The following is a 7,689-nucleotide window of genomic DNA, read 5'->3' as shown; positions in this document are numbered from 1 at the left end:
ACACAGGTTTGTACGTGTTCCTGTAATTGGTCTATGGAACTGATGGCAGGGTCGGGGAGGGGGAAAAAAATCACTCCTCAGAACTTTTATTGAGAAGTCTCTGTAAAACCCTAACCTAGGGAGGCCTTCAAATGCCATTCCCTCATTGATCCCCCAGGAAGGTGTAATGAGATGGTTAAGAGCCCTGGGCTCAGAGTCAGGTGTTTTGTATTTCCAGGCCTGTGGGGTGCATCTGAGGGACATGGCCAACAGCATATATTGCCATATGTTCTTGGGGTGCATGCCCCCTATATTGTTCCCTCCCCTGCCCTTGTTCCATGGCATTAGTCAGCCCAACCCCTGGGTGGAAGTGATTCCTCCCTGAGTGCCCACCCCCAACACTTCCTTGTTCATCTTGGGAGGAGGTCGATGGGAGTCCACGCTATGAGGAAGCTGTGACTTGTTGTCATAGTACATCAGAACAACAAAATCACTAGTCTTCCACACAGCACTAGACCACAACCGCTCCAGTCTTCTTCGCCACTGGCTGCCCCATGTCTTAGATCCCCACCGAGTTATCTCCCCTCACCTGAGCTAAGCCGTGACACCTGTTCTCCACTGTCTCCTGGTATCCATTTCTGGTCCTCCTGGAGAGAGGCAGGGTCTGATCCCCAAGGGCCCAACTCCCACCCAGCTATATTGGAAACATGGAATTTGGAGTTGGGAAGCTGTGGGGTTGACTTGCAGCTTCACTCTTGGGCTTGTTACATCCCTGCCCCTCTTTGGGTCTCAGTTTCCTCAACTGTCACCTGAGTGTAACAAAAACTCATGTCCCAGGGCCAAAGAAGGCAAGATATAATGTATGTAAAACGCTTGGCAGTATGCTTCTCACGGAAGTCTGGAAAGAGGACACTAATGCCATGTTGGTAGGCGCCTGCCCTCCCCCCCCCGCCCCCCCCCCCGCCGTACTACCGATTGGCCATCTCACCTGTTGGAAATTCGATTTTTGTGTGTGTGCACTTTTATCTCACCTGCTTGTCTGAAAAATAATTCGTTGAGAGATTCATTAAATGAAGAACAAGTCTCCAGAAACATCAGACACTTCAGGCCACCCTCTGTACCCCCCCACCCGCCATCCCCCTCCCTCCGCCCCGCCTCCTCGTGAGTACAAGGTCTTCCCGGTATCAGGGAAGCTATCCAGCGTCCTGGTTCTGAAATGAAGTCGGCCCTGAAATCCCTAGGAGCTGTCCGGAGCTCTGGTGCTGAAGCAGGTTGTGGCTAGCTTCCTGGACCCCGAGCGGCGCTGTCCGGAGTCTCGGTGCTGAAATAAATAGCAATTTCCTTCCGTGGTCGTCGGAGAGCTGTTCTTCGCCTCGGTGCTGAAGAAACTTGATTTGCTTTCCCCTCCTCCCCAGGTCACTCCAGTCCCCTCTGTTCTTCTCCCTCTTGGGAACCAGTACAGTTTTTTCCCCTCCACTCTTCTTCCAGGCGCACTTTCTGGCGCTAGGTAGGGGAGACACGGAGAGGTCTTAACTAGGACTTATACCTGCACCCCACCTCGTGGCATGTTTCCAGAACTTACCTCCCAGATAGCGCGGCTGACCTCTGCTTTCCAGACCGTCAAACTTCACAGTCTTCCTCGCCTATTAGGAAAATGTCCATGCCCTGACCTGCAAACCAGCCTCATTCACAGGAACCCGGGTCCCTCAGACCAACCCCTCCCCCCACGCAGCTTCATCCAGCCCTGTGCCTCACCTGCTTTCAGTCCTGTAGGCAGTTGCAGGTGTCCAGTGGCTGCCTAGGCGGGGGACCTGCGCTTTTATGAGCTTCAGGGAAGGCGGGGCACCGGGAATCTGGGGGAGGGGCTTCGCCAACCTGCCAATGGGACTCCGCCTCGAATGCAACTCCAAAGATTACCTCATAGGTTGTGGCCTCGGCTTCAGAATAAAAGTCTGGCATCGGCCCAAAACCTGGGTTAGAGGTTTTCAGGAGGGGGAAGGGGCACTCATTGTGTTCCTCAGGGTCTTCCCCCAGGGCCCAACCCCCTCGAACTCCCTGTCGGCTCAGGAACCCTGGTCTGTATCTGCTTCTCCCCATCTCCAGCTTGTGCTATTGCTGAATCAGGAGAGAGAAAACCAGTGCACGGTGAAGAACATTTAAGTCCAGTTCCAGATAAGGAAACTGCAGTCTGTGGACTAGAGGGCTCAGGGGAGGCTGGGACTGAGGTGAGATTAAAGCCGAGAATTTTTTTTTTTTAAAATAACTTGCTGCTGCTGCTGCTGCTAAGTCACTTCAGTCGTGTCCGACTCTGTGCGACCCCATAGACAGCAGCCAAAAGGCTCCGCCGTCCCTGGGACTCTCCAGGCAAGAACACTGAAGTGGGTTGCCATTTCCTTCTCCAGTGCATGAAAGTGAAAAGTGAAAGTGAAGTCGCTCAGTCGTGTTCGACTCGTTGTGACCCCATGGACTGCAGCCCACCAGGCTCCTCCGTCCATGGGACTCTCCAGGCAAGAGTACTGGAGTGGGTTGCCACTGCCTTCTCCTAATAACTTGCTGCTGCTGCTGCTGCTGCTAAGTCACTTCAGTCGTGTCCGACTCTGTGTGACCCCATAGACGGCAGCTCACCAGGCTCCCCCATCCCTGGGATTCTCCAGGCAAGAACACTGGAGTGGGTTGCCATTTCCTTCTCCAATGTGTGAAAGTGAAAAGTGAAAGTGAAATCGCTCAGTCGTGTCCAACCCTTAACGACCCCACAGACTGCAGCCTACCAGGCTCCTTCATCCATGGGATTTTCTAGGCAAGAGTACTGGAGTGGCTTGCCATTGCCTTCTCCGAATAACTTGCTAGGATTCTTTAAATATATATATTTATTTATTTGGCTGCTCCTGGTCTTAGTGCGGCATGTGGGATCTTTAGTTGAGGCATGCAAACTCTTGGTTGCAAGCCTAGAGCTTTTTGTTCCTTGATTCAAAACCAAACTCATAACTTTAGTTTATTGTTTTGCTTTCCTGAGCTGGCTCTGAGCCAAAACACACACGAACCTGGCTTCAAACTCACGTTTTTCTCCTCCTTGCTGTGGGTGTTCTGGTGCAATCAAACCTCTTCATGCTTCCGTTTCCTCAGTTGTGAAATGACGATGATGGTAGTACCTTCTCAGAGCACTGAGATGAGGAATTAAATCATATGCTTGGGGATTGCATGTTGGAAATAAATAATCAGGACTGGGCTGGGGTGAGGGAGCCAGTGGCCTCAGATGCAAAACTTAAGGGGCTACAAAAACCCCCCAGCAATCAATACAAAAAATCCACAATGAACTGAATACCTAACTTTAAGTAAAGACATGATCAACAGCACTGATTTCTCCTCTTGCCTCAGGCTCCAGTGCAGCTTGGCATGGCACTAGAAATCATGTCTGAACATGATATGTTTCCCAATAGTGTAGCTATGATCGTTTTCCAAGACAGTTCACTCACGTACTGACTCAACAGACTTTTCTTGTATTAGAGAATGGGGACACATACATGAATTCAGCAACCAACCCTACCTTTATGGAGGAAGACATGAAGATGTAACTATGCTTGGAAGTACTATGTGTGAAAACAGAGGGACTTGTGTCCCGGCTTGTGCTGTCCCTAGTGTGAACGTCCCCTGAGGAAGCTGCTCATTGTGTGGAAATTGAGCTCACAAATGAGCTACCTGGAGATCCCCTGTGAATTCAGAGGCATCAGATAAGACACCTACTGTTTGTCAACAAAGTGCCAAACCAAGGGTTAGCCCCATCCATGCACTGGGGAAAAGTTCAGTCAAACCCATAGGAATGGGGCTCCCCTAGTGGCTCAATGGTAGAGAATTCTGCCTGCCAATGCAGGAGACACAGGTTTGATCCCTGGTCTGGGAAGATCCCACATGCTGCAGAGCAACTAAGCCCAGGCACAACTATTGAGCCTGTGCTCTAGGTCCTGGGAGCTGCAACTACTGAGCCTGAGCACCACAACTACTGAAGCCTGAGTACCCTAGACCCTATGCCCTGCAACCAGAGAAACCACCACAATGAGAAGCCCAAGCACTGCAACTAAAGAGTAGCCCCTGCTCACCACAACTAGAGAAAAGCCCTCACAGCAACAAAAATCCAGCACAGCCAAAAATAAAACATTAAAACAAAAAACATAAGGATGGATGCAGAAGGGAATTCTAACACATGGTAGATACTCAACAAGTTCACTGTCAGCTACATGACTTGTGGGAGTGCAGCTGAAACACTCTGCCTTAATTCTTCCATTCAGCCTCCCACGTGGAGGACAGCTCTGACTTCCCAGCTCCAAAGGCGGAGCATGGAGCCTGCTGTGAAAGGAAGAGGAAGAAACAGGAATGAAGTCTGGGGGTGGCTACCTCATTTATTTGTTCTCCTCTTAAAAAAAAATTTTTTTTAAAAAGAAATTCAAACCCACAGGAAAGTTGCAGGAATAGTGCAATGAACTCTCATATCATCTTTACCTGGATTAATCCACCCATTGTTAACATTTGGCCATGTTTACTTTCATGGCATCCGGTCCCATCACTTCATGGCAAATAGATGGGGAAACAGTGGCTGACTTTATTTTTCTGGGACAAAATCACTGCAGATGGTGATTGCAGCCATGAAATTAAAAGACGTTTACTCCTTGGAAAGAAAGTTATGACCAACTTAGCATATTAAAAAGCAGAGACATTACTTTGTCCAAAAAGGTCTGTCTAGTCAAGGCTATGGTTTTTCCAGTGGTCATGTATGGATGTGAGAGTTGGACTATAAAGAAAGCTGAGTGCAGAATAATTTATGCTTTTGAACTGTGGTGTTGGAGAAGACTCTTGAGAGTCCCTTGGACTGCAAGGAGATCAAACCAGTCCATCCTAAAGGAAATCAGTCCTGGGTGTTCATTGGAAGGACTGATGCTGAAGCTAAGCTCCAATACTTTGGCCACCTCATGCAAAGAGCTGACTCATTGGAAAAGACTCTGATAGTGGGAAAGATTAAGGGCAGGAGGAGAAGGGGACGACAGAGGATGAGATGGTTGGATGGCATCACCGACTCAATGGACATGGGTTTGGGTGGACTCTGGGAGTTGGTGATGGACAGGGAGGCCTGGCGTGCTGTGATTCATGGGGTCGCAAAGAGTCAGACACGACTGAGTGACTAAACTGCCTGACTGACTTTCTCTTTTGTCTTTTTCTCTACAGATATCTTTGCCTCTGTTCCAATCACGTAAGCTGCAGACACAACTGCTCTTTCATCCTAAATACTTGAGCACACATTCCCCAAGATCAAGTCTACTATGTAACTTAATGCAGTGATCCCAACCAAAAAGGTAAAACTGTTACACTACCACTGTCTAATCCAAAGTCCACATTCCAGTATCACCAGTTGTCCCAGTCCTGTGTGTTACTTTTTTTTTTTAATATAATTGCTTTACAATATTGTGTTAGTTTCTGCTGTACAACAGTGTGAATCAGCCAGCCATGTGTATACATATATCCCTTTCTTCTTGAGCCTCCCTCCCACCTTCCCACCCCACCCCTCTAAGTGATTACAGAGCACAGAGCTGAGCTCCCTGTGCTATATAGCAGCCTCCTGCTAGCTAGCTATTGCCAGTCCTGTCTTTAATGGCATTTCTTCCCAAGCCAGGATCCAATTCAGAATCATGCATTACATTTCGTTGTCCCATCTTCCATTTCTTTTGCAGAGGGGTGGGCTTTGTAATACAAAGATGAGTCAGACTCCAGGCTCTTCCTTTCAACCCTGAAACTTGGCCCCATCGCTGTTTTCTACAAGGGTGTGCCTAAGTGTACACAGGGTCTGCCCCCCCCAATTTGTGTGCTTAGTCACTCACTTGTGTCCGACTCTTTGTGACCTCATGGACTGCAGCCTCCTAGGCTTCTCTGTCCATGGGAATCCTCAGGCAAGAATACTGGAGTGCGTTGCCATGCCCTCCTCCAGGGGTTCTTCCCAAGCCAGGGATCTAACCCAGGTCTCCTGCATTGCAGGCAGATTCTTTACCAGCTGAACCACCAGGGAAGCAGGGGTTTGTTTAGAGGATTTCTTAAGTCTCCTCTCCTCCAAAATCCTGGAAAGACATGACCAGATCTGCACCTCACCTCCAAAGCCTACTTGATACATTCATCTACTCCAGAAAAAAAAAAAAAGTTTTGTTTTTTTTAAAAATTATCTGCTATATACCAGCTACTTTCCTGGTGGTTTAGACGGCAAAGAATCTGCCTGCAATGCAGGAGACCCAGGTTCGATTCCAGGGTCAGGAAGATTCCCTGGCAAAGGGAAGGGAATGGCAATCCACTCCAGTATTCTTGCCATGGACAGAGGAGCCTGGTGGGCTATAGTCCATGGGGTCACAAACAGTCAGACATGACTGAGCGAGTAACACACACACATGTGCTAGGCACTGGGAATATAACAGCAAACCAAGCTAATATGATTTTTTTTTGCCCTCAGCTTAGTGCAGAAGATAACAAACAAGTAAAGAAATAAAGGAACAGGATAACCTCACACAGTGATGACTGCTATGAAAAAAAAACAGAAAAAACAGACCAGGGGTTTGTGATAGCGCAGCAGTCAGCAAACTTTTCTGTAAAGGGCCAGAAAGTAAATATTTTCAGCTTTGCAAGCCAGCCGGTCTCCCTCGTGGCTAGTCCCCTCTGCTGTTGTTGCTCAAAAGCAGCCTTGAAGAATATATAACTGGATGAGTGTGACTGTGTGCCAATAAAACTTTATTTGTAAAATAAAGTGGCAGCTGTGGAGAAATTTAAAGGATAATCATGGAACTGAAGGAACAGTTGTTGTAAAAGCCCTGGGGGCAGGGGAACAGGTCGTGATAGATGTGTTGGAGGATGACCAAGGGTGGTATTAGGAGATATAATCAGCGAGAGGTGTCCAGCGGTCTGTTCACTCAGGACAGGAGTAGATCACACAGAAAAGCCTCCCCCACCTTTCCTTCTCTCCCTCCTCAAGCTTTTACTTTGTGCAGGTTCTGTGCCAAACATTCTACATGCCAAGTATTTCTAAGGCCTTGGGACAACCCCATAAGATACCATTGTTGTTCCCAATTTACAGTTGAAGAAACTGAGTCTCAGAGTGGCTAAGAAACTAACACAAGGCCACCCAGAAAGCAAGTGAGCAAGTGGCACAACTGGAATTTGAATATAGCTCTGACTCTTGGTTCCAAAGCCCATGCTCCTCTCCACTGCCCCTCCACATTCCCTTCTTTTAAAAAAAAATTATTTGGCTGTTAGGTCTTAGTTGCATGCGAGATCTTCAGTTGCAGCTTGTGGGATCTAGTTCCCTGACCAGGGATTAAACCTGGGTCCCCTGCTTCGGAAGCTCAGAGTCTTAGCCACTGGACGACCAGGGAAGTCTCTTCTCCTATTTTTTTTTTTTTTTAAACATCTAAGGAAACATTCTATTCAAAACTTGCAAAATGCTCTTTTTTACTTACTAGCATGTGTGGAAGAACAAGACATAATCTTTGACAAAACGTCTAAGACAGACAGTCCCAGGCTGTTAGAGCTCCAAATGAACAAAACTGTGATGGAGGAGACTTGGCCATTGTGGGAACTCAGAGGAGTCACCTGCCCCCATTCAGGCCAAGGAAGGAGGAGTAAATCAAGAAGGGCTTCCTGGAGGTTGCCCCACTGTCTAAACCCTTAGGCTGAGGAGGAGCAAGC

The 7,689-nt window shown here is 48.2% G+C and overlaps 1 long non-coding RNA gene across 1 annotated transcript; it reads left to right on the top strand.

The window, feature by feature from the left end:
- The first annotated feature begins 1,122 nt into the window (after positions 1 to 1,122).
- LOC129558016 (uncharacterized) lies at positions 1,123 to 7,209 on the top strand. The gene is made up of 3 exons (XR_016038072.1): positions 1,123 to 2,204; positions 5,194 to 5,321; positions 6,461 to 7,209. It is a non-coding gene; the product is annotated as an uncharacterized LOC129558016 (long non-coding RNA).
- Positions 7,210 to 7,689: the final 480 nt, after the last annotated feature.

This window comes from Moschus berezovskii, chromosome 8 (assembly GCF_049115385.1).
Source record: "Moschus berezovskii isolate FMDL1 chromosome 8, NW_MosBer_1.0, whole genome shotgun sequence".
In the NCBI taxonomy this organism is placed as follows: Eukaryota; Metazoa; Chordata; class Mammalia; order Artiodactyla; family Moschidae; genus Moschus; species Moschus berezovskii.
The sequence above is the reverse complement of the archived record's forward strand: the minus strand, read 5'-3'. Positions and strand labels throughout refer to the sequence as shown.